This window comes from Rhinatrema bivittatum, chromosome 11 (genome assembly GCF_901001135.1).
Source record: "Rhinatrema bivittatum chromosome 11, aRhiBiv1.1, whole genome shotgun sequence".
In the NCBI taxonomy this organism is placed as follows: domain Eukaryota; kingdom Metazoa; phylum Chordata; class Amphibia; order Gymnophiona; family Rhinatrematidae; genus Rhinatrema; species Rhinatrema bivittatum.
Genome location: NC_042625.1, coordinates 13,617,507 through 13,644,986, shown reverse-complemented (window position 1 = coordinate 13,644,986; position 27,480 = coordinate 13,617,507). Strand labels below are relative to the sequence as shown.

The following is a 27,480-nucleotide window of genomic DNA, read 5'->3' as shown; positions in this document are numbered from 1 at the left end:
CGCACTAACTCGAGTTAGTGCGCACTAATCGGAAAAAACGATTTTTAACGATTTTTTAACTAAAAAATCGTGCCTAAGACGATTTTCTTGCCCTGCCACACGATTTATATCGTTAAGACGATATGGAAAACGATTCACATCCCTAGCAAGTACACATTATATTAGGTTTAAACTTCAAATGTATCTGGCCACATACCCTTGTACTCCTTACCAAAATAATTGGCCAGAAAATAAACTGTTATGTCATGATAACTCCAAGTTCAGCTTCACAATACCCAAGCTCTACATGCATACTATATAATGTATTGGCCATGAAGGTAGTGAGCAGGTAACATACAGGCACATCGAAACAGGAGTAACCAAATGGAATGCTGTGTGAAGGTCCCCAGTAATGAACTACTCCTTTACCTATGCCTGTTTTCCTTACTAGCAGATACACAGCTTTCATTCAGGCCAATTCTGTAAAGTGCGTTCAGCCAAAAGCACTGTTTAACATGCCCATGGACACGTGTTTTTGACGTGTCCATTACCCCTTATACTGTAAATGGTGTAGCGCGTCAAACATGTGGCCAACTCCTAGAAACTAATAGCGCTCATCACATGCAAATGAATGTTATCCTTTACGCACAATCATGATTACTACTAAGAATATAGAAAGAAGAAATGGCACCCCTAAAGCTATAGTAATGCTGTAATGTAACAGCAATATTCATCACTACTATGTGCTCTGAAGCCAAAGGCCCCAAACACTCCAAACAGTCCATGTTGAAAGAGTATACTCTATACTCAAAGTGGACAGGCTAAGGGCCATGGCAGCAAAGTTCAAGCAAAGGCCCCAGACAGTCCATGTTGAAAGAGTACACTCAAAGGGAACAGGTTAAGGGCCATGGCAGCAAAGTTCAAGTAAAGGCCCCAGACTGTCTATGTGAAAGAATACACTCAAAGGGGACAGGCTAAGGTCCACGGCAGCAAAGTTCAAGTGAAGGCCCCAAATAGTCCATGTTGAAAAAGTGCACTCAAAGAGGACAGGCTAAGGACTACAGCAGCAAAGTTCAAGTAAAGGCCCCAGACAGTCCATGTTGAAAGAGTACACTCAAAGGGGACAGGTTAAGGGTTATAGCAGCAAAATTGAAGTGAAGGCAGCTGGATCAGGACATTAGAGCGCAGCAGCATCGAGACAGGAACCCCAGTTGAAGACACAGCAGCATGGAGAAAGGAGGTCCAGGTGAAGACGCAACAGCATGGAGAAAGAAGCATCAGTAGGAGCCGAGATGAAAGGAGATATCATCCAGAGCAGGAGATATGATGAGAAGAGGCAGCAGTTGCTACAACACAGGATAACACCTTAAGAAAGATGGAATATGGGCAGAGCATGTAGGAGGGCTGTACAGTTATTCTGCAGGACCTAAAAAGCAGTTAAAACTATCTTCTTCATGCCGGCACAGAAACTCTGTAGTAAGAATGGGCCCAGCAGGCTCCCTCCATCTAGCTGACACAGGAACTCTGAAGTGAGGATGGGCCAAGCAGTTTTCTTCCATCTAGCCGGTACAGGAACTTTGTGATAATAATGGGCCCAATAGACTTCTTCCATCTAGTCAGCACAGGAACTCTGTGCAGAGCCCAGGCCGGGCTTGTCTTATACATATGACCTTAGAGGCCACGTGTCTATGTACTTCATAACCCCTTGCCATGATGTGGCCAGCCTGTTGGTTGGGACATGAGTTTATGGGGCCTACCCCTTGGCCATCTACCACCACGGGGACTGCTCTGTGGTGTCAATTTCACTGATGGCACTGAGGACTCAGATGGAGGCTCTGGCATCCTTTGTAAAATCTTCATCAACACATTGGTAAGGGTGTTTATAGCTCCCATCAGTATAGAACATTGTGGGTTTGGGCTGCAGTTTGCTGTGGCAGAATCTGGTTTTGTCTGTTTACAGCCCTCCTTAGCTCCAATAGCTCTGACTGTATGTGTCTCTGGTGTTCTACTTGCCTCCTTTGCAGCTGATGTAGCTGTTCCTTTATGGACTGTTCAGGTGGTGGGGATGCTAATGTTGCAGATGTTGCTGGTGGTGGCTGTGTAGGTGGTGTTGGGCTTTGTGGCTACAAAATTGGCATTAGTGGGCTTGTGACCTCCTCCTCATGGCTAACTAGTGGTGGTTCTGCATGGCTCTGTGGTATGCTGGTTCTACCTTTACCTGATCCTGGAGGCACCCACTCCAAGTTATGCTCCTCCATTAACTGGGATAGGTTGAGGGACACATTTAGTTGGCTCGGCAAACCCAGGGGTTCCAGCATAAAAAATGCCCCAGCTGTCTGTGGCTGCTCCTGCTACTTCTCCTCCTCCTCCTCAGTGCTGACCTGCATATGTGCATCCATGAGAAAAGGCTTTTCAAAAGATGGTGGTAGCTGGCTGGTCCATGGCCCTTGCTGGCTGGTCCCTGGGGCATCCTGGCTGGTTCCCGGGGCATCCTGGCTGGATCCGGTATGTTGTTGGGCAAGAGTTGTGGAAACAAAACATAACACATAAAAGTACCAATGGGAGTAAGTACCCTTTTTTCTTTTGGCATCAGAGGTGCACTTTGCTTCTTTGCATTTTGAGCATCTGATGCCAAATGATGTGTACACCTGTTCCTGCTTTGCTTTTTATAGGTGAGATAAACTTACTGACTGCTGCTCTTGTGATGTCCAGCTGCTCATCTATTCCCTCAATTACATCTGGTCCCAGCCTTTGTTATAAGGTGATTCTCCATTTTATTGATGGCAATGGGACATGGGGGCTCCTCCTCCCATCATTTTTCGGTGTTTCTTTTGGGCCGCCAGCTTGGCTTTAAGCTGCGTCTTTATATCTCGATACCGGTGGGCAATCTGCTGCCTGCTTCTTTGTATGCCACTCCGCCTAGTGATGCTCTGGGTTAGGCTTCTCTAGATCTGGGCCTTGGCTGCCTTTGATGTTTTAGCTGCCCGGTTGCCAAACAGCATGGCATAGTTTTCTAGGACTCCTGCTATTACCATTTCATTCTCCATGACGCTGAACTTAATGGCATGGAGACGAAGGCATTGTGCTTCCTGGCTGCCAGATGGGGGTGCCCTTCCTCTTCCAGAGAGGTGTCCTCCCTGTCCTCACTCTCCATCCCACTCAACTCTCCTCTCCCTCCCCCCCCCCTCCCAAGCCCTGTCTTGCAAACTCCCATCCCCTCTGCCTATCTCTAGCCTGGCTTGCTCTTCCCTCCAAGCTTGCCTGCCTAGCCTCTTCCCCCACCCGCCTCCTCCTATCCCTTCCATGCTGACTCTCGCTGCTCATGTCCCTACTCCAATTCCTACTTCTCCTTCCCTTAACACTCCTTCCCTCGTCCTTCTGCCTCCTCCTTTCTCCTCCCCCTCTCCCCATGCCTCTCATGCTCCATTCTCTCCACCTCCTTTATGCCTCCACACACCACCTCCACCATTCACCACCTCTACCACTCACCACCTCTTTCACTCATCACATTCTCCACTCCTCGAAAGACAGTGCTTTTGAATGTTCTTTTTCATGTAAAATCTGTTATAAATGCATAATTTAATTGTATATGTCTGTAGAGGGTGTGGGAGTGGGGGAGGTCTTTGTGCAAGGCTGTGATTTGTATATTATACAAGAATGTCGGTATATAAAAATTAAAAATAAATAAAATAAGGGTTGCCTACTGTACCTAATGCCCTTCACTTGACCATGGGTTCCATGAATGGGGGAGGCAGGTGTCTGCTTTTAAAAATATCAATTGCTGGAGGGAGTGGGCTTTTTTTTGACGGGCCCGGGTCAGAGACTGAATGAATCAGGGTGGGGCAGGGGGAGCGGGGCAGCACAGTAATTATTTGCACAGGGCAGCAAGAAAAGTTAGCACTGGCCCTGTCCATGATGCAACCTCACCTTGAATATTGTGTTCAGTTCTGGTTACTCCATCTCAAAAAAGATACAGCAGAACTAGAAAAGGTACAGAGAAGGGCGGCCAAAATGATAAAGTGGATGCAGATGTTCCCCTGTGAGGAAGGATAAACCTATTAGGGTTCGTTAGCCTGAAGAAGAGATGGCTGAGAGGAAATAAAATAGAGATCTATAAAATCATGAATGGGGTAGAATAAGTAAACAGGGAATGGTTATTTACCCTTTCAAATTGTACTAGGATAAAGGGATATTTTGTAAAGCTAATAGGGAGCATATTTAAAACAAATCAGAAAATAATTTTTTTCACTTAATGCACAGCTAAACTGTGGAATCTGTTGCTAGAGGATGTGGTAAAGCAGTTAGCATAACTGGGTTTAACATGGTTTAGACAAGTTCCTACAGGAAAAGTCCATAAAACATTAGTTATGTAGAATTGGGAAAGCCACTGCTTATCTTAGATTATGCAAGAAGATTCAATCTATTCTTTGGCATCGTGCTGAGTACTTGTGGATTGGCCACTGTCAGAGACAGGATGCTGGGCTTGATAGACCTTTGGTCTGACTCAGTATGGCATTTCTTATATTTCTTATATTTCCTCCACTCACACCTCCTCCACACAGCACCTCCTCCACTCCTTCACAGAAAAAAAACAAATGGACAAACTTCACAAATAAAATTTCTCACACACACACACAGAGACAAAAGACAAAGGTTAAGGTTCACAAAAGGAAGCACAAGACAACGCACTCAGAACTCGCTGTTATAAACTCCTATCACCACCCTCCTTTCCTCTAATCTAAAGCATGCCTCGACACTTCCTCAAAGAAACAGCTCTAGGAAGGCTGTATATATAACCTGCAAAAATAACGTGCTGTGCAATGACGCAGTGCAGTACACAATGACGCAACGCTCCGTGTGTTACCGGTGCGTCGGGTGCGATAACATTTTGCCGCACGTGATAAAAGTTTGCCGTGTGCATTATTTAGCTATAGCCATCACATTATCCTAACCATTCCCTTTTTTATCGCAGGTGCTATTTTTGCTATGTTTATAGCATTTTGATGAATCTAGGTCTTAGGGCTTAAGATATAGGTCTTAGGGCTTAAGAAATAGGTCTTCACTAGAAGTCTATTCTAGTGAAGACCTATTTCACTAGAAGTCTTGGTCTCTACATTTGGTTTCTTAGCCTCTGCTCCATGCTTTGTTGTTGGTAAATATACATAAAAAGACACCAGCTTTTTTCATACTTAAAATAAATTAAAGAATGCTGTGAGATGACCCACCAGGAAGTCTGCTCCTGAAGTGTATTAGATTCTAGCCTAGTGGCCCAAATATAAGAGGACCATCTTATATGTGACGTCATCTTGTATTGGGACCAATACAATATTTTTTAAACAGATTGGAAGGCAGTTTGTACTTCCTGGTGGGCCATCTGACAGCATTCTTTAATGCTGGGCCTGGCAGGATAGGCTCTGCTGGGGCTCTGCACCATATTCCAGTCTTAGGCATGATGCGATGAGCCCTCCTCAGCAGCAATCTTCAGCCACAGCTGCATAGACTCCATTGGAGCAGGCAGTCTGGGGAAAGGCTGTTTGGCCACAGTTATAACATGAAATGTGGTTTTCACTATGCAAAATGTCCAGATATAACCATTATTTTATATTCAGGCCAATATTGTAAAGATTGACAGATAAGGTTGTAGATACTTTTTTTTATAGTGGACTAAATACTTTGCGATTAGCTGCCCTGCATTTGATAGGAACATAAATCTAGTCCTTGAGGGTCCTATTTTCAAAAGAATTCATTATTTCTGCCTAAAGCAGAGCAATTACAAAAATAGAATCCAGAGTTTTTAACTTTTGTGGTCTTTGTGTTAAAAGAAAAATCAAGAATTGTAAACAGGAATGGATATTTACTAGTTAATGATACCCTATTTTCTTGTACCAGTTTGCTTTCCTGGCTTTTGTTTTTTTGCAAAACAATTTAGATGCAATATATGTATTGAAATTACTAAACACATATTTTATTTTTAAAACATTTATTTTTTCCAAGAGAATAAACTTTATTTCTTGTTACTTCTTTTGACCATACAGTTTTAAGGCCACCTAAATGAATAGCAATTATTTTATAAAGAAGAAATACATTTACAGTACTTTTCCTCGTTTCTCTACAGGCCTTTTTATGTCTAATGAACCCCTTTTAAGCAAATATCTGAAAAGGCTAATGTTTCACACAAAGTAATTAAATACCACTGAACCACCAATGTGAGAAACCTCAAATTGAGGTCTGGGTCTTACAAAGCTCATATGATTCTAATTGAAAGGCTTTCTTTCAAAAGAGAGACTCTGAGAAGGCTCCTTTACCTTGCCTCCCAATTAAACTGACAGGGATACACATTTTCAATGGGTACCACCACGTTAACAAAAGTCTAAATACTGCTACTGACAAAATGCCATTCAGCCATCCTTTCTAGACTCTTGAACAGGGCTTGCGATTCAGTCTGCCATCATTTAAGGCATTTTACATTATTGATAGTTCTATGGGCATGGAAAGGCCACATTTTACAATTCTGATGAATCCAGTCCAAATGTTTCATTTAACCTACAGCAATTGTACGACTGTTCCCAAGAATGGTTCTCCATCGGAAGGTATGTATAATAATAATGAAGCACCACAAAGCACATCCCTCTACAACATCACTCCCAATCCCAATCACTCATGCAGCTTATTTTCCCAGGATCATGTAAGCGAAGGATAATTAATTTAGTAATATGATAACATTTATTTGTATTTGTGTTTCCTTCTATTGCCTTGAAGAGGGCACAAAGTCAAATGATTACATACAGCGCGTCCAAGCATTTATTTATTTATTTGTTTAAAAACATTTGTTACCTGTGCCCTAAATACATATAAAACAAAACAAAATAGACAAAGTGCTAATAGGGCACTAAAGCCTATACTGGCCTAGGTCATTGAGATTGAACTAATCAAAGCCTTTATAGCTGAGATAACACAACCTGTTGCATGTGAAATGTATCCAGTCCCTCTAATGATCACAGTATGCAGTTAACGTCATATTTAAGGGAGCATGTTATATATTCTTTTTAAAGCAACTCCATTCACTTGCATCAACTTTGCATTAGTAACCTACAGATCACAAACACTGTTTTTATGGGATGCTCTCACAGAGAAAATTCTGAGGCACATTCCAGATAGCAAACTGAAGATATTCTTGTCTTGTCATCACTTGTCTTTCACTTAAATAGCAAAATTCTTGTGATCTCACCATAGTTGAAGCCCCAGGCTAACGTGCATAGAAATCATGCCTTAACATGGCAGTGGGCTCCAAGAAATTCTCTCCCTCTCTGGCCTCTCTCCATTGTTGTCCCTCTCCTTGAATCAGATCTGAAACCAAAATCATGGAGGGAACAAAATGTGGCCGGGGCTCACAGAGTGGTGGAGAAAACTGGGAACTGGAGGGAGGCAGGACAAGGATGACCAATTAAAACCACAGCATGCCCCGGGCTGCAGACTGGGCTATGCAATTTTCCATCTCATCCTTCCCTCAGCTAGTTCAGTTTTGAGCAAGCTGCTCATCGTAACATTCCACTGAATTACTGGCATGTTAAACCATTATTAGACAAACATGCTACTTGCTTATACCCTACATCACAGTCAGAGGCAGGATACCAGAGCCAAGAAGCAGATTTTAGCAACACTATGCTTTGGAATCTTCCTCCTTACAAGGCTGACATTACTAAGCTAAGAGAGAATATCCTGTCCCCACACAGGTTATGTGGCACAAAACTCTTTGGGTAAGGCGCAGCACCACATCAGCTAGCAGATCTAGCTTGGTAACATTTATTTAGCCTACGGCTTTTCATTCGTAGCTCAAAGTGAGTTATATTCAGGAAGTGTAGGAATTTTGTCTGTCCCCAGACAGGGTCATTTATCATTTTGCATTAGGGCCTTAATGCTAGTGAGAACACCCTTACGCACACCTTAATGCCAAAACACGTCCGTTAAAAAAGCGCAACGTGCGCTAGTATGCAAATGGGAGGAGTTTGGGTGGAGTTAATGTGATAGAGTAACGTACAGCAAAGTGGGTTTTAATGCCAGAAATAACTACACCTATTTTCTGTGCATTGTGCCCACGTTAGCTGTGTGTTAACTGTGCGTTTCTGGGGAAGAGGTTTTTATCACACATGCTGTTTGGGGGGGGGGGCGGAGAGAGAGAGAGAAATCAATATGTCATTCTCTATTTATACCACTGTAAGAGGGGGCACTTTTAATTCGGTGTGGCGTTTGGGAAGTGGAGTTGGTTTGAAGGGAGGGGTTTACATACACAATAGGACGTATGAACAGCAAAGTTGATATCGCTGAAGATTTTCTGCTGTTTGAATTGATGAAAGGTACGAGAGGAGTTGATTTGTACAATGAACTCACCACCCTACCCCACCATCCAAACCCCACACCGAGTTAAAAGTGCCCCCTCTCACAGCGGTATAAATAGAGAATGACATATTGCTCTCTACAGAGTCTCTCTCAAAAATAACACAAGGCAGCATTTGTTGTGGAAATTGCCTATGCGGCCATGGTCATGGCTCTTTTTCATTGTGGGTGCTGTTTCGGCTATAAGTACAGCATTCTGATAAATCTAGGGATAAGTTTCTACCTGAATGAATGGAAAGAGGAGGGTGACTTGCCCAAGATTGCAAGCAGCATCAGTGGGATTTGAACCCTCACTTCCCTGGTTCCCAACCCACTACTCTAACCAATAGGCTGTTCCTCCATTCCAACATGGTAGACCAGTCCATTTGGGGGGGGGGGGGGGGCGGTGAATCCAAGACTGCCTAACTGATTTTATTGTTTTAGTCATAATGATCTATTCCAATCTTGTTGTTCAGGGTCACAACTTGATATATGCAACGGGGACCATTCCCCCCACCCACTACCTTCAAGATGCATTAATTTAGCAATCATGTGGCAGCATGCGAGGATACTTGGGAAACTGGAATAGAAAAATAATAAACATGGATGTTTACATTGCTCTATATAGAGAGATTTTACTGCTATTGCAAAACACTGTAGGTAGCGAGAAAGATGGGCTAACTAATATAGGTCACTACTCATCTAGATCACCCTTATCATCCTTCTTTCCATGTAGGGTCAGGTGACATGGCCGGGGAAATGTTAACCCCTTGCTATCTGGTCTGGTAAATGACCTTTTGCTATAGGTCCCCCAACAGATTTCATCATGGACAGTCTTTTTCACACACAAGCAAAATTTGTTTTGGGTGCAATATTTGGTGTATAGTTATTGGTAATAAAGACGTGTACTCAATTTTCAGCGATTAAGGCAGCTTCATTGCATATGCCAGTTGAGCGTGATGAAGTTAGGGGAGTGAGAAGTTGTCACAACGTTAATACTCACCTTCCAGTTCTTAATTCAGTTTCTGCCTATAATTTATGTTCTTTACATAGTGAGGTAGATTTTCAAAGGGTTACGCGCGTAACCCCCGAAAACCTACCCCAAACCCCCTGCGCACGCCGAGCCTATCTTGCATAGGCTCGGCATCGCGCGCAAGCCCCGGGATGCGCGTAAGTCCCGGGGCTTTCCTGGGGGGGCGTGCTGGGGGCGTGTCGGGGGGGCGGTTGCGGCCTGGGCGTGTCAGGGGCATGTCACGGCCGGTGCATCATCGAGGACATTCCGGGGGCATGGCCGTGACCTCCGGACCAGCCCCCGGACCGGACTATGGCGCACCGGCAGCTAGCCCGGCATGCGCAAGTTACGCCTGCCTCGGGCAGGCGAAACTTTCGCGATAAAGGTAGGGGGGAAATTAGTTAGGGCCGGGGGGCGGGTTAGTTAGGGGAAGGAAGGTGCGGGGGGGTGGAAGGAAAGTTCCCTCCTAGGCCGCTCCGATTTCAGAGCAGCCTCGGAGGGAACGGAGGCAGGCTGCGCGGCTCGGCGCACGCAGGCTGCCGATTTTGGGCAGCCTTGCGGCGCTGACCCCGGATTTTAAAAGATATGTGCGGCTATGCACGTATCTATTAAAATCCTGCGTACTTTTGTTTATGCCTGGTGCACGAACAAAAGTAAGCGTGTGCATAAATTTGTAAAATCTACCCCACATGGAGTAGCTGCAAAGTTCCTATACCAAGAGCTTGCATTTTAATAAGGAGCACAAAGTAATTAGTTAAACATGTAACAAATCACAGAATAAATCATACAGGTGTTACCAGTTTTCTTCAGTGTATAAAATTGAACCTATTATGCAAAATAAGTATTTTTGTAATTCCTTTGGATGTATGTAGCATTGTACAATGGCAATAATAATGGAACAACAGCACCGGACTGCAGACGTCTCCCCTGATGCTACCGCGGTGGGTCGCCGTCGCGGTCAGGTAGGGGGGCGCGGCCACGGACATCCGCGGCCGCGGAACACAACAATAGGTGACTTCCATATAGGGAAGAAGGCCTGTATCAGAAAGGCACAGTAAAATGACCTAGTTCATCCACTGGAATATGTGTCAATACTATAACATTGCTGTACCAGAAAACATTGGGATCACAACTCTAACAGAATTGCGGGGAATAAAGAAGTTGTGATTTTCTGGGGTATTTCCATTCCAACTGATAAATAGCTTGAGTCAAGAAAACTGGAGATTCTGGTAAAGGTAAAGGCATTGCTAATATGTGTCAGTCCCAAACTATTCTGTACTTTGTATGGAAGAGATGATCCTCAAGTACTTAGAACTAGAATCGGAGACCATGGAAATATGGCAGAAAGATACATAAATTTCCCAATTGTATTAAATGCCACCAGCTTGATTATAAAAAAATTCCAAGAGGAACTTGATAAGTTGCCTGTACATATTAAATTCCATGAACTCCAGAAGAAAATGCTCTTTGGCACAATGCAAATACTGGAGGTAATTTTCAAAGAGTTATGTGGTATTACATATGTAAAATTAATGTATACATTTGTAAGTAGATGTATGGCATATATCAAATTTTAAAAATCTTGAGAGTATGTGTGCACTTGAAGTGTTGCATGAAAATGATCAGGGAAAGAAGGTGTGATTTAGGGTCATTCTGGGGTGGGGTTCGGATACACATGCACAAGTTGTTATTTTGTACATACATTACCAAACTTTTCCAAATACTTTCATACCCGATAATTGACTTGTGCAATTGAAATTATTTAGGCAGGATAGGGATTATTTTCACAGTGGTTATGCATTATTTTCTAGTATGTCCAAACAGGGCCGGCAGAACCACCAGGCAAACTTGGCCTGGGCCTAGGGCGCTGACCATTAGGGGACGCAAGACTTGTGGGGCCGCCAGCCTTGAGTGGCAGCAAGGAGAGTGTCAGCTGCTTGTGGCCCAGCGCGATCGGGGCCGAGATCAGAGATGATGGTGTGATGGGGGTGGGGAGGGTGGGCACAAGGGAGAAGGTGCCTAGGGCACCTAAACCCCTTGCACCGGCCCTGTGTCCATATAAACATATGGCCACACAAAAAATAGTGCCAGCCAGACCATCCAGGTAGTCCCAGGCCCCAGTTAGTGGCAGAGGACGGGTTGTTGTTTTTTTTTGGGGGGGTTGCCCTTGGTAAATAATGCATGCTATTTTCTAATGATATACATTAGTTATCAAAATGAATAACGCCCAAACATTTCCAGATTTTTTGTTTGGGCCATGCATTCATTTTGGGTAAAATAAACCAAAATGAAAATGAACTATTTGGGTTTGGATTACTGATTTGTTTTAATTGAATGCACATCCCTAATACTTACTGAGAAAAGTGCTTAGTATTTTAAAGAAGCTTCGAAAAGGTGTTTTTAAACTGGATTTGAATATGGCCAGAGAGGGAGAATGAGGTACCTATTCAGGAAGTCTATTCCAGGCATATGATGTAACAAGTTGGAAAGCATGGAGCTGGGAGCAATAGCGGAGACAAAGCAAATAAGAGTGGCTTGCTCAATAAATTGAATACACAAGGAAGTGTTTAGGGAGAGAGAGAAGATAGATAATGGGGAGCCACAAAGTGCATACATTTATAGGCACAGAGAACCACTGTAGTGTTTTGAGAAGAGGGGCTACATGGTCATAGCGACAATGAAAGAAGATAAGTCATGCAACCAAATTTTGAATACATTGTGGTAGAGAACGGCAGTTCAATGGAAGGCCTGCAAAAAGCAAATTGCAGTAGTCTGTGGAAGTTGATAAGAGAGTGGATGAGCATTTTGATAGTCTGCTCAGACAGGGAGGAATGGATTTTAGCAATGTTAGAGAGGAAGAAATGACAGGCTTTACCAGTGTTTTGGATGTGTGTAGAGTATGGCGCCAAAGATGACCCCCCAGATTACAGGCTGAGGGAAACAGGAGAATGAGAGTACTATCCACAGAGATAGAAAAAGAGGAAAGAGGATTTGGGGGTGGAATAAGAAGTTGCATCTTGGCCATGTTAATTTTAAGGTGGTGGTGGAACATCGAGGTAGTGATATCCGATAAAAATAAACTGAAGCAGGCATGACTTTCTGAAGACTCTTGATGCCATATTGCTTGTTATTATATTGATAATTTTGATCTCCTTTTTTTACATTTGATGGCTTAAGTTTAGAAATTGTTCCCCATCTACTACCAATATCTTTCACATCTCTGTATGTAATGGAGTTTTAAGAATTCCACAAAGTATCATGAAAACACAAAAATGCAATGAGCAGATATGTTCTCAATTTTTGGACTTTCCTTTAAAAAAACTTTATTAAAGAATTAGAAAAGTGATAAACTACTTAATAATGCTTCATTGGCACCACTGTTGAAGCTCAACTAATCTTAACAGCCACTTGGATTTAATTAACATGTATTAGATGGCTTATCAAATAAAAAAAAAAAGATATTTTCTGTAATTATAGTGGGAACTATATAACGATTTAATTCCAGTTGTTGGTGTTTTTGTAAACAAATTTAGTGAGACTGTGAACTGTAGAGATATTTTATAAGATTGTTAACTTCCAGAAGACTGATACCTGTTTCAATTTGCAGATTGATATTTAATTATCTCAAAATAACAGAGTTTCTAAATTTAAATTAAATGTATATTTGCAGGATGTTATTTTAAAGTGTTATCCAGCTGTGATGCTGCAGTTTAACAGGGAGCTTGGTTGCTACAGTAAATGGCTTATAGAATTGTCTCTATGGGTGTCTCTGCTGTGCCAGTACTACATAATAAGGGCCTGCTTCACAAAAGGTTTTTCTCCCTTCCTGGGTTTATGGACAGCCCTTAGTGAGTCTGGCCATAGATGGCGCCATATTAGCTTTGGTACCTGCATAAAAGTGTGCATTTTCTAAGTCACAGAGCTCCTGGTGGTTACTTTTTTCTTCACCCACTTTGTATTCTAACCCTAATTGTCTGCAGCAACCTGCTATTACTCCGCCCTTTAACGTGATAGACACAAATAGGATGCACTAATCCACTACTCTTTAGTTTAAGAGTCATTACAAAGTGCTTAATTAAGTAAGCCTCACTTAATCACAAAACGTTTGCATGCTAAACGAGTTCTTGCGCAGCGCGACACTTGACATATTCCGTATAGAAATAATTACAAGCAGGAGTACTGGTACATTGAGCCTCTGAACATTTCATCTCTAGGCCTTTCCCATTCATCACAAAGCTAGAATTAAAAGCCTTTTGAACCAGAGTAATGGGAGAACTCCCACATTCCTGCTAAATGAGTCACCAGGAGCCTACCTCACTGTCTGAACATTTAAAGGGACAGGAGCAGGCACACACACACACACACACACACACACAGAGTAAATGCTGCTGGCCATGGCTGTGCCTGTAGGCTATAAAACTTGGTAAGAATAAAACAATATCAGCTGGTGACTTCAACATATTAAAAAGACCTTAACGTCTTTTTTTAATAGGATTGAAGAAAAAATATTCTTTTTATGGGAAGCTCTGAAAGATTTTTTTTTGTTTCGATATGAAATGTTATTTCTTACAAAAGAAATGTCTTTACTTTTCACACAGATTCAGTTATACGTGGCACTTGTCTTTTTTTTTTTTTACAACATGTAAAATCTTTATACATTTTCTCTTTAAAAAATTTGTTTTTTTTGTTGGAGGTTAATTATCTTGAGTTTTCACTGTTTTTACTTCTTGATTGCTTCAAGTACTCTGCATTCTGATAAAATGAAAACACCTGATACTTCCAATAATAAGAAAACACTTTAAAAAGATGAACAGCAACCTTATCTAATATATTCTACAAGCCGTTAAGCCCGTTAAAACGGGCTACATTACATTTTGTTTTCAGTCCATTTTCTAACACAGCACCCTTCTACACTTTTTCTCCCTCTCTCCTCCTTCCCCTCGTTCACTCCTCCCCTTTCCTCCACTCAGTCTTACTCACCCTCTGTCTCCCACTGCCTTCTTCCCCTCACTCTCACCTCCCTCCCCTTCCCTCAGTCACTCCCACCTCTCTCCCCTTTCCTCAGTCACTCCCCACCCTCTCTCAATCCCATCCCCCTCAGCCCTCCTCAACTCCCTTTTTCTCTGCTCCACAACTTCTTACCCTTCCACTTACTCACATCCCTGTCCCTCACCTCTCACTCATTCTCCCTCTCCCCCTTCCACTTACTCACATCCCTGTCTCTCACCTCTCCCTCATTCTCCCTCTCCCCTCACTCTTCCCCCCTCCCCTCCCTCCCACACACTCACCCACTCCTCCCTCCCTCTCACTCAGTCCCTCCCTCCCTCACTCAGTCCCTCCCTCCTAGTCCCTGCCCCTCACTCAGTCCCTCCCTCCCAGTCCCTCCCCCTCACTCAGTCCCTCCCTCCCTCCCTCCCACTCAGTCCCTCCCTCCCACAGTCCCTCCCTCTCACTCAGTCACTCCCTCCCACTCCCTCTGTCCCTCCCACTCAGTCCGTCCCTCCCTCGCTACTGGCCGCTGCCGCCGCCCGCCGCTACCGCTGCCGCCGCCCGCCACTACCACTGCCGCCCGCTGCCGCCCGTTGCTGCTGCCGCCCGCTGCCGCTACCGCCGCCACCGGCTCCGCCCACTGCCGCTACCGCCGCCGCCGCCCGCTGCCGCCGCCCGCTGCCGCCGCCATGTTTTTTTTTCTTTACGCTGCCTAAGACCGACGTGCTCGCCCGCACATGCGCAGTAGAGCTGCTCTCTACTGCGCATTTGCGGCACATCGGTCAACCTTCATTTATTAGGTTGATTTTTGTTAATATTTGGTGATATGGGGAAACATGTTCAGAAGGTTAATGATATTGTATTTGGCATGCAAATTAGAATTATCAGTTAGTAATCCTAAAATATTGTACACAGATGCTCTTTTATCATCTAATAATCAGAAATTATTGGATCTGTCCTTGTCCATTTCTTTACAAATGCTTATTAATAGCTGAAAAGATTGTAATATTATTTGGAAAGGGCAATTTTCAAAAACTCATTTACCCAAATAAATACAAATTTACCTGGGTTAAAGGGGAGGATGAAAATTGCTCAGCTAAAAGTATTCACAGGGTTTCACAGCACATATACCTTTAGCACCATTCGGAGAAGTCATTCCTGGGGGATGGAACATAATGTAACAGATTTTCAAATCCATTTACACGTTTAAAACCGGGTTTAACATGTATAAATGCATTTTATTCATGTAAGTGGGCTTTTGAAAATTGCTATAATATATGCCACTGAATTGTCAATAGGTTTTACCTGTGTTAAGTGCACTTAGCATGGGTAAATGGGTTTTGAAAATTGCTAGAATAGTGGTTACATTTACACACAAAACGTTTTTGAAAATGGCTCTTAGTTCCTAAGGCATTGAAAATCACATTTTCTGAGATGCCGTTATTTGACTTGCATAACTATATATTGGTAATGCTTTTCAGTAATATCAGATTTACTTTTTCCTCAGTTTCTGCTGAATATTTCTGTGATATGATACTGTATGCCACTGACACAACCATGCATATAACATGAATCAGTTCCTAGACTCCAGAAACTGCTATAAACCCGTGGAGGTAGGGTTGCAAGGCTTTGTATTTTGAAAGAAATTATTCTAGTACAGCAAATCTCTTTTTCAGAGTCTAGGGGCCTATCAAGGACATTACATGCTTAAACAAAAGCATTTAATGTTTAAAGTTTATTTCATTTTTACAGAGGTAATGCCATTCAAATCAATCAGAAGCTTCCCCTGAGCTGAGCCTGCCCATTTAAGTTAATATGTAATTTACCTCCCCTGTGTAATCTAACTGGAAAAGTACATGGTAACACTGTAATGCAATAGCTGAAATACAAAATTTTAGCATGGAAAATATTTAGTGTATGTTCCCTGTGTAGCCTTTACAGCAGAATATCAGCAATGGGGCCAGTCTCTAGTGACACAATCTGCTACTGGGGTTCTGGCACAGGTAACAGATCCTTCCCATTACTGGCATCAGAGCTCAAGAAATAAGCACTAGGATTAACTATTTTAATTTAGAAAAGTATTTTGAAATCAAAGAGAGTTCGCACAAGAAAGACAATGAGGACTACAGTAGACTAGCAGTGCATCACAGTAAATGGACACTATAATCATTTAACATATAAAGACATGATTTGGAAATAGCATCATTAAAAAACTGTATTCTTTATTGTATTTCTAATTTAGTACTACAATAGTGGGAATTTGCCATTTAGGGGGTAATTATCAAAAGGATTTATAAGCATAAACCCTGGTTTATGCCCATAAATGGCCTTGTGAAAATCAACTAGAGGGTTGTTCATGTAATATTATGCATGAACCACTATTTCACACGTACTTTTCCCCACACTTCTCAGTAGGTGTTCTGAGGTACATTTACTTGCATACTTTCTATTTTCAAAATTGTACATGTAAATGTACCTTTTCAGGTACAGGTGTAACTTACTGTGCATAAGTCCACATGTGCACCGACACAATCTGGGAATTTTTAAAGCGGACTTAGGTGCATAAGTTTGCTTTGAAAATTTTGGCTAAAGTCTGCGGGTACTTTGAACCTGCAAACGTTAGCCCTATGTGGGCTGCTTAAAATTACCCTACCTATGCCTGACAGGCATAAAATATCCAAGGGATATCATCTTGCTTTCTTACATGGAATCACAGTCTTGTAGGGATGCCACTGTGCTTCCCTATGCAAAGTTGAACTCCTTCAGTGATGCTACTATGCTTTCCAATGTGAAGCAAAAACTCCTGCATAACACCACTGTGCTTCCTCTGTGGAGATACAAACCACCATGTTAAGCTATGTGGAGCTACTAGAAAGATCTGTGTCTCTATGAATTGTAATGTCCGAGTGGTAGTCAATCAGTCAAAGCACTGATTGACTATCACACCTCAAAAATTCACATATAATATAAATTGTGATATCATATTTCTGAATGACAATCATACTGGGCATAAGTCAAAACCACTTGTTCAACTCTTTGTGGAGGGTAATCGATAAGATAACAATCAATGCAAGGGGGGGGGGGGGAGAGATCCTCAATTTTTATTGAATATCAAAGAACAAGAATGGATTTATGTTGAACAGTGTACATCCCGAAGGATTAAATTTGGCCATTGAATAGTATTCAATTATATGAGACACACCTCTGTTGATTAACAGTTCAGGAGGGCTTTAAAAGCAACCAATGGTGTTCATTTTCCAGTAGACGTGACTGGAAACTGGAGTAGAAGAGCCAAAAAGGCTGACATGTTGTAGTAAGTTTTTCCATTTTTCTGTTCTGCTTAAAAAATTTTATATAGTTTGGATTCTACATTGATTTTCAATTGTGGTATGTTCATAGATATTCGTTTTAACCCATGACGAAGGAAGACTTTCTGAAACACGGACCGTGTCGGGCATTCGATTAATGGCATTCTCTAGTGGACCTGGGTGACGAATACAATAACCACTTTTTCTTGAAGGGATAAACACGTCTCCATACAACTGTTGCGTGTGCCGGCCATGGCAGACCCTCAGCCCGGCTCCTTCACCTCTCTCTGGCGAATCCAGTGCCTACTTTCCCATCTCTGGTGTCAGTGGGCCTCCAGATCCATCCTCGGGCCAAGCCCAGTGCCTCAGCTTCACCTACAGACCTCTGTGCTCCACGTTGGGCCCTCCTGCGCGGCTGGAGCCGTGCCTCCGTCCGTCTTCAGGGGAATCCCCCCCCCCCCCCTGCCGGGAATCTCTTCTCTTCATGGCCTGTGCTGCCGCTGGAGCTCCTCAGATATTTATCCGCTGTTTAATAAAGGATTACAAATACCTTTGAGGGTTTTCCTATTGCCTGCTGGGGTTTTGCTACCTTGAGCCTCAAGATCATCACAGGCTCCATGCCTCTATCCCAAGAGGTATTCTCCCATTCATTGACCTGGGAGATCCAATATGTTGAATCACCAGCCTACCTGAAGTCTCGTTGTGTTGTATGTAGACTTCAAGCTCCCTTGAACTGTGCCTTTACCATACGGGAGCCTACATTACACGTAGTTTCTTGAGAAACATTCATCTTCCTTCTTCAACTTAGAGGAGTCATTACTACCGCTTGTCCTCTAAAGCAGGGGTCCCCAACCACCGGTCCGCGGACCGGGACCGGGCCGTGGGAGTTTTTTGCCGGTCCGCGGTGCCGCCAAGCACCGGCAGGTGTGTCGCACGCTCCCGGTCTCTCCCGCTGCTCCTCCTTCCCTGCTGCCATTGCCGCTGGGCTATCAGCACGTTCAAGCCCAGCGGGAACGGCAGCGGTGCAAAAAAAAAAAAAAGCTGTGGCATCCTCGGCTGGCCTTTTCTTCTTCCCCCCCACTCCCTCTGACCCGGAACAGGAAGTGATACGCAGTGCGCGGGAAGGAGAAAGAGCCGTGCCACATGAAAAAATAGCAGCGGCGACAGCAGCAGCGGCCCCCGAGCAATCGAAGCAACTGATAATAGGTAAAGGAGACAGCAACGTGAGCCTCCCGCGGCCGATGGGATTCTTCTTTCTTGGCCTGCGGGGGCTGGAGGAGGAGGTGGTGCAGCTACCGTTTGTGCTCGGGGGGGGGGGGGGAGAGGAAGTGAGTGAGAGAAAGAGAGAGAAGCAGGCAGCCAGCCTGTGTGTGATTGACTGGTCAGAGAGCTGATGTGTGTGTGTATATGTGAGAGACAATGAAAGTGATTGCTCAGGGAGATGACTGATGTGTATGTGAGAGTGTGAGACATTAGTCAGGGAGGTGACTGATGTGTGTGTGTGTGAGAGAGAAAAAGCATGGAAGTGAGAAGTCTGGGTATGTAAGAAAGCATGGGTGTAAGAAGCCTGGTGTTGTGGGGGTGAAAGAAAGCATGGGAGTGAGAAACCTGGGTGAGTGTGCATGCATGAGAGAGAGAGACTGCTTGGTAAGGTGACGGTGTGTGTGTGAGAGAAAAAGACTGGTGTGTGTGAATGTGAGAGAATGTGATTCAGGGAATGAGAAGCCTGTGCACGTGGAGAGTGAGCATGGAAATGAGAGAGACTGGTGTGTGTGTAACAGAGAGAAAGTGATTATGGGAATGAGAAGCCTGTGCATGTGAAGAGAAGTGAGCATGGGAGTGAGAAACCTGGGTGTGTGTAACACACAGCATAGGAGGGAGAAGCCTGTATATCTGAAAGAGAACATGGGAGTGGGAAGCCTGTGTGTGTGTATGCATGAGCGAGATCAGGTGACTGGTGTGTGTGTGTGTGTGTGTGTGTGTGTGTGTGTGAGAGAGAGAGAGAGAGAGAGAGAAATAAAGTGATTATGGGAATGAGAAGCCTGTGCATGTGAAGAGTGAGCATGGGAGTGAAAAACCTGGGTGTGTGTGAGACACATCATGGGAGGGAGAAACCTGTATATCTGAAAGAGAACATGGGAGTGAGAGACTGGTGAGTGTGTGTGTGAGAGAGAGAGACAGAGAAAGTGATTATGAGAGTGAGAAGCCCATATATGTAAGTAGAACACGGGAATGGGAAGCCTGTGTGTGTGTGTATGGCATGAGAGAAACTGTTCAGGAAGGTGACTGGTGTGTGTGTGCCAAAGACTGTTTGGGAGATGATTGGTGTGTGAGAGACAGAAACTGGTCATGGGGGCATGACTGGTATGGTGTGTGTGTGTCATGGGCACTAAGGAAGAGGACCATAAGTATAGAGCTTAGCTTCTACTGCTGCTTCTGGTGTGTGCCACGGCCTGCAGGGAAGGGGAGTAAGACAGCTGCTGGAGGGGGTAAGTAAAAGTGGCTTTTTAAGTTTATTTTTCTTGACTGCCATTTTAATTGTGTGATGTCTGCTTTTTTGAAATATTTTATTGGTGTTTGGAGAATGTTTAATAGTTTTTATGAGTTTTTAATTGTTGGATGTTATTCTGTTCATAGCTGTTTTGAAACATTTATTCTGCTTATTAGTATAGTTTTACAATTATTTCTATGTGGGGATCTATAGCTGCTTGCTAGTTCTGTTTTCATAATAAGAGGTGTATTGGTTTTTAGGACCTGATTTAATATTTGTAGTGTTGCCTTTTCATAGATAGGGTTGCTCCTGTTTGAGTGTATTCCATAATACAGGTGTAACTGTGTGCAGATTAGTTTGTGTGCATTACTACAGATCCTGGGAGTATGTTAGGTCGGTTCTGTGTCTGTTACCGAGATGAAATATTTTGCTAGCATGTAAGCGTTTGTATCGGTCTTATTTGCTGTGTTTTCTCAAGAGGACATGCATTGGTGGTAAACTGCTGTCTTTTCATAAGTAGGGCTATTGAGCCTGGAAGTAGAAGGAGTTTGAGTTACTGTTACTGAGATGTCACCAGAACCAGAATATCTTTTTTGTAGGGTGAGTTGTATGGGGAATGTCATAATTCTGCTTTACATCCATTATTGTGGGTCAGGGGGGTTCCCGTGGATACAAACTGTACTTTTACATCTAGCCCCATGACGATCATGGGTCAGTGTGCCATGCATATGAGAACCTATGGTGAGTTGAGACACATTCACATTATAAATGTCATAATTAAATGATAAGTGTGCACTAAAATCCAACCCCCTCCATAACCCCGCCCTCATATGACCAAAGCCCCGCCCCTGCCCCGCCCTGCCGGGCCATGGAAAAATGGTCTTGCTTGAAGCCGGTCCCTGGTGCAAAAAAGGTTGGGGACCACTGCTCTAAAGAATTGAAGCTAATAAATTGAACTTTCTTCACTTGCCATTTTCTTCTATGCTAGCCTTCAGCAAATAATCTTCACATCTCTGACAAGCCTTTTCACCATTGGTACCACACTTCGATTGGACTCTTGCACTTCACCAAAGCGCTTTTGAACTTTATTCCAGGTACCTGCTTCTCAGGGGCCTGCATGCGCTGTCTTCAGAAGATTGATTTCTGCCTACTCTGCTTCACGGAGTAGTGCCAACTTTACATCAGAGACTGTCAATGCTTCCTGCTCCTCAGGACAGTACTGATTACTTGGACTTCCTTGTATTTGTGTGTCTATGTCAAGTCCTCAACAATGTTGCTTCGTCCTTTCTTCTCCCCTTGCAACATTGAAGACCTGTAATTGCATCTTCAAGGTTCCCAATTGGCATCAGACTTGCCGTCCACTCTCCACCCATAACTGGTCGGGAGGGGGCCTTTAAGAGGGGGGTACTGTTGTGCCCCTGCCTGCAGCTGCTCTGCAGACAGGGCCTTACCTTCTCTTCTGCGCCTGGTCTTCCACTGAGCCGTGCTGCCTCCTCTCTTCGTGGCCTGCTGCCGCGCTGCAGGCCCTCCTGCGTGGCTGGAGCCGTGCCTCTGTCCGTCTTCGGGGGAATTCCTCCCCCTCCCCCACCGGGAACCTCTTCTCTTCGTGGCCCGTGCCGCCGCTGGAGCTCCTCCACTTCGGGGGAATCACCTTGCAAAGATTCCCCTTCACCACGGCCCGAGTGCGGCCACCAACTCCTCTTCGTGGCAGGGAGCCGCCAACGCCATCTCCTATTCCTCGGGGCCAGTCCAGCCCCAGCGCTGCTCCTCTTCAATGGCAGGAGACACTTCCAGCCTTCTCTCTCATCGCCTCGATGTCGTGCAGGCTTTGGCTCCGCCCCCTGTGCTCCAGGGCTCCCTCTAGGGGCTGGCCGTGTGGCTCTTCTCTCTATTTAAAGGGACAAACCAGAAAGTTCCTCTTCAGCCCTCCCAGATGACGTCTTCAGGGCTCTTCCTGCTCCTGCCCTATAAAAGGGCACTGCTCAATTCCTGCAGTGCCTTCGGATGGAGTAACATCCTCCAGAGAGTCCATCTTCGAAGTTTCATTGTCTCCAGCTAACGTCCTCGAAGTTCCACTGTTCCAACGTGGTTATCTTCAAGCTCCTGTCCAGAAGACTTCGTGTTCGTGATGTCTTCTTCGTGATGTCTTCATCCAATGTCCAGGTCTTCCCTGTCATCAAACTTCCTCGTGGTATGTTCCAGTCTCAGGCTTTCCTTCCACAAGCCTCGGGATCCCTCAATAGCGTTGCCTTTTCAACAGGTCTCGTACTCCTCGTACTCGTTGCTGATCCGAGAATCGTCTCTTCATTGTGTTCTTGTTTCCTGTGGTTCCCGGTTCCTGTTCTCCTTGTTCTCTTTTGCTTGTGCACAACCAATAAGAACTGAACTTCACAATCTGGGTAAACTAATAAGCATGGGCGTAGCTTGCTTATTACGGCAGTTACTACCCTAAACCAATTAAGTCTGATACATCACTTTGAATGCATATACGGCATTGCTCTCTACTTCAACAGCAGGGGGAAATGTGTGAAACAGGATTTACATTCATACTACATCCAACAAGATATTGATCTGTGCAGTTGGGGAAAATAAGCATCGGGGTAACTTGCTTGATGCGGCGGTTACTACCCTTAACCATTAAGCCTTATGCTCACCTTTGATGCAACTCCAACATTACTCTCTGCATCAATGATAGGGAGGGCAGGAAATTTGAATCAGTTACCAACAAGGGCCCTGAACTTGGTGGTTGATGAAACAGATAAGTATGGGAAAATAAGTGTGGGAGCTTGCTGGGCAGACTGGATGGGTTGATTGGTCTTTTTCTGCCGTCATTCCTATGTTTCCATGTTTCTATATATGTGTGTACATGTATGCCCACATGGCTGTTTAAAAGCTACCATTCCCAGCTTGACTTATCTGGATACAGTTCTATATTTAAAAGAACCAGTTCTTTTATTGCAATTCCTGAAAAGAAAGGAAAAGAGAAATGCACAGTTGGCAATTGTTATTCTTATGTGATACTGAAAAAACTGTTGAAATTTTACTCAAAAGGAGAATTTATTCCATTAACTTATCCTTGCCTTCCCTCCATCTCCTGGGAGAAAGTACTGGGTAGGTTGTGTACCTCTTTCCTCTGTGAGAGAGCCGGTTGGGAGGAAGGCATTGACCGAGGATCCTGTGGGACAACATCACAGGATCCGCCACCACGAACAACATGACAACGACTACAAATCAATACCCACAGCTACAATGGAGATCTGCCCACAGAGGTCATGTGTTACATAATCAAGGAATAAAAAGTGTTGCATGTTTTATGAAAATTAAAATTCTGCAGTAAGTCAATACAATGTTACTATCCATTAAAAATGAAAGGGACTTTGTAAGAATGTTATGCGGCAAATCTCAGTGTAATTGGGTTTCTATTTTTGAAAATGGGTAATTAATGGCCAGTGTGCCTCTAGCAAATTGATATTCGTCTATAAAAAGTGCTTTTAAATCCTTGTTTATTATTTGATGCTTAAAGCTTCATCTCCTTTGACTGGCCGTTAACAGAAAGGAGATACCTACCCATGTTGGTCATACATTATTACTTAAGGAGCATAGACTGCATTGACCATTGTAGTAAGTAAATCATGCACCAACTTTCTGCTCTTAGCAGTAATTCCTGAAGGCAGAGGGAACCCAAAAGATTCAATCCACCAGAAGACATAATCCAAATACTTATCCAGCATTATAAATGGACTCACCAGAGTAAAAACATTAAAATAATAATAGACTTATTGGTAATTTATAAAACTTATGGGTTGATGTATTAAAGTGCACCAACATCAGTCGCCTACATGCAAAATGTGGAATTTACTGTGGATATTAATGGCTGAGGTTAATGGCATTTAAATGGGGTAGACAGTAAAGAACACATGTATTGCAAAACCCTTAATTGTATATACCTGAAGTTACGTTTTTTTAAATTAATGCATCTGTGAAGCATTTTGTGTGTGGGCTTTTTGTACTAATGGGAAATGAGCTATTTTGCGAAGTTTTTCATTTTATTACCTCATTAGCATAGATTTCACTTTAAAATTACCACAAACTAATTTATACATGCTAAAAGCACGGCTGTTGAGCATAAACCTAGCTGGTGCATGCTAACAGTGCCTTTAAAGAGCATAAATATTTTCAATCACATTAATGAACTTTACTAGATTGGCCCCCAATTCGCCTTGACTTGTGATAAGCCTTATATTCACAAAATTTGTCATAAATAAAAAGAAATTGCAGACACTTTTGTGCTCCCTGAATTTGGGGAAAATAACGCTTTTTCTGAGCATCAGACATGCCACTCCTCTACCAGTCAACATTTTATTGAGCCACTTGGTGAACATGTATTAACTAGTCCATTAATTTTAATTACCTACTTACATTGTTGAAGTCATTCAGTGCCATAAAATAAGTTTACATGACTGTACAGCAAGATCCTAAACATGCAGCATAATCACAGAAGACATATTTACCAGAAATAAAGTCTATTGTACAGCCTGATGAATGGATCCAGAATGCTATAGTTTTACTTGACCTAATCTACAGACATCAAATACTGAGTAAGATATTAAATATGGATAAAGATATATTTTGTCTTATGACCAGGGACTCTTGTTTCCATTTTTCCCCAGCTATAAACCAAAACGAGAGAGTGTAATAGGTTTCTTCAAACTAGCATGCTACTCAATTTTTAACAAAACTAGAGCATACCCCCCCCCCCCCCATCCGCCTGCCTTCAGAGACAGACATATTTAAGAAATAGAAAGCTATTCATACACTCTGGCTTATATTCCTTATTTAGGGGAAATCATTGATTTTTCTTTATCAGTCACATACACACACAATTACAGTAATCATGACTCCCTAAGGAAACCATTGATTTTCATGTTTAGGGATGGATTTGTCAAAATTAACATTCTCTTGGAAGCCCTCTTATCTTCCAAATAAAAATAATGAAGCTGATTATGTATGGTTAAAGGGGTGAGGACTGAATCCAAAATGCTTGAGGTGATAAAGTGTGTGTGTGTGTGTGCGTGCATGTGTGTAGTTTTTGGGGATAATCAGCATCACACAGGGCATGAATCAACTCAGATTATCCAAACTATTACAAAACAAAAACCAGTTCTGATCTGCAGGTTAATGAAATCCTTGGGTCCAGTCCAGTTCCGAATATTAATGAGTCAGTGGTTAGCACAAATACAAAGGTGTTCACATTTGTGATGCTATATGGTGGGATGAGAGAAGGATCTGATGTGAGGGAGAATTCTTTTTGAGGGGATGGAACTGCTGCTCTAAGGTGCAGCTCATCGATGATGAAGTCGGTAGATGGGTTAAAGCAGCCCCTTAGGCAAGGTGCAAAGAAGTAAAACTTAAGACCCGCGCGTGTGCATTCAGGGGCGCGTGCACATAGATGCACCGATTTTATAACATACGCACGTGTTATAAAATCGACTATCTGAGCGTACATGCGCTCATGATTTTATATTGATGCATGCATATTCACGCGAATGTAGTCTCGAGCGCGTAAGTGGGGGGAATTTTAGTATGTATGTGCGGCAACACAATAGGCCTTTATCCCAGTTCACTCCCAGTTCACCCCAGTAACGAAAAGAACTTCCGAATCCCCTTAACTAACTTGCCCCCCCTTTACCCAATTAACCCCGAGCCTTGAAACCCCACTGACTAGCCTAAAATCCGCGCAGTGTACGCCAGACTGAGTCACACGCATATCTCCCAGCTTGGCAAGTGCAGAACTTTTAAAACTGACCAGCCAGCAAGAATATCTTTAGTTACCCTCCCCATCCCTCTTTTTCTGAATAAGCAGAAATCACATTGAAATAAATAAATAGAATACCTGTGAATTGCATGCATGGAGGCGGATGAGTTCCCAAAGTCATCATCATCATCATCATTACCCTTCTTCCTCCTGCTCCCCTTTCCCCTTCTCATCAACACTGCACATATGGTCTCATCCTGGAACAAGAAATACATGCAAATTTCCTCCTGCCTTCAAAAAACAATACATAAGTCAGGCAACACATTTACAATATAAAGTTTCTGTATTCTTCCTGTTTTTTAAAAGGTCTGAAATTTTGCATTGATATGGAACAATTTACAATAATTACATGGGCACCCCTGCGCATAAGCCCAGGCAAACTAGAGATGTATCAATCAGATCTTGATCAGTGCTACTGTGTACAGTGATTTTTAAATGTTTTATATTGCATGCACATTCACTTCCGGTGCAAAAGAAAAATCATGTTTCTTTTGTTGCTAGAGCTCTTATATTTTTAAAAGCAAAATATTAGGACCACGTGAATGTGAATATATTGTTAGTAGTAGAAGGGGCTATGATTGCATTTTGAGAGCCAAGAGCTGTGAGACTGATTTCCTGCAATGTTTAGCTATGGGTCCTCACTTTTTGGGGTCACAGAGCAAGCCTCTCTGTGCCTCAGTTTACATTGCTCTAGGTACCACTCTGTCTTCCCCTTTTCCTTTGGAAGAATTAAAACTGGACACCAAAATCAGCCACTAAATTTTACAGGGACACAACTATGTCCCCTCACATTTGGCTCAGGCCCCTACCTCATATGAGGTCAGCTTCAGCTCTCATATTAGTCATCCCTTAAGTTAGAGTGCTGGAGGCATTGGAAACCCTACCAGTCCATGATCCCCCGTGCCTTTAAAGAGGATAAACTGGAAAAGGGAAACACCACTGTCCTTGGGTTAGTCCTATATAAGTCTAGAGCTATCAAATTCTTTGTGTATTTTTGGCTGTAGCACCACAAAAAGCACACAAAATAAAACGTAACAAAAATATTCTTGCAGTTTCCTTATTTGCAAAAGGAATTCACAGCTCACAGTGGACAGTCTGCAGCACTGCACCATAGAATGAACCCATATTACAGATGGAGACCCAGACTGCTCTTTTAAAAGAGATATTCCCTCCAAAATCAATTGCTAAAAATGTAAACTTTAATAAGATGGATAGAATTAACTCAGGGGGGCATATCAATTCAAATTCACAACGGGTCTGAAACAGATTCAGTAGTTTTAACAGCTAAATCAATGCACCAAGCACTAGTAGCCACAAATTCAAGTCCTTTCATGACAAAAAAAAACAAAAAACACAACATGCCTAAACTATATGGGGTAGATTTTTAAAAATGCGCGCGCACCCTTGGAAGCGCGATTTTATAACATGCGCATGCTGACATGCGACATGATTTATGCCAGCTCCTGAGCGATACTGGCCACCTCCAGGTCCACCCCACCCTGCCCCCTGAACC

General features: G+C 43.2%; 1 long non-coding RNA gene across 1 annotated transcript in view; it reads right to left on the bottom strand.

The window, feature by feature from the left end:
- The window catches only part of LOC115073512, a 247,417-nt gene that overhangs the window by 135,197 nt on the left and 84,740 nt on the right, over positions 1 to 27,480 (bottom strand). The window contains exon 2 of the long non-coding RNA XR_003852038.1: positions 26,046 to 26,164. This is a non-coding gene — a long non-coding RNA (uncharacterized LOC115073512). The remainder of the gene's footprint in view (positions 1 to 26,045; positions 26,165 to 27,480) is intronic.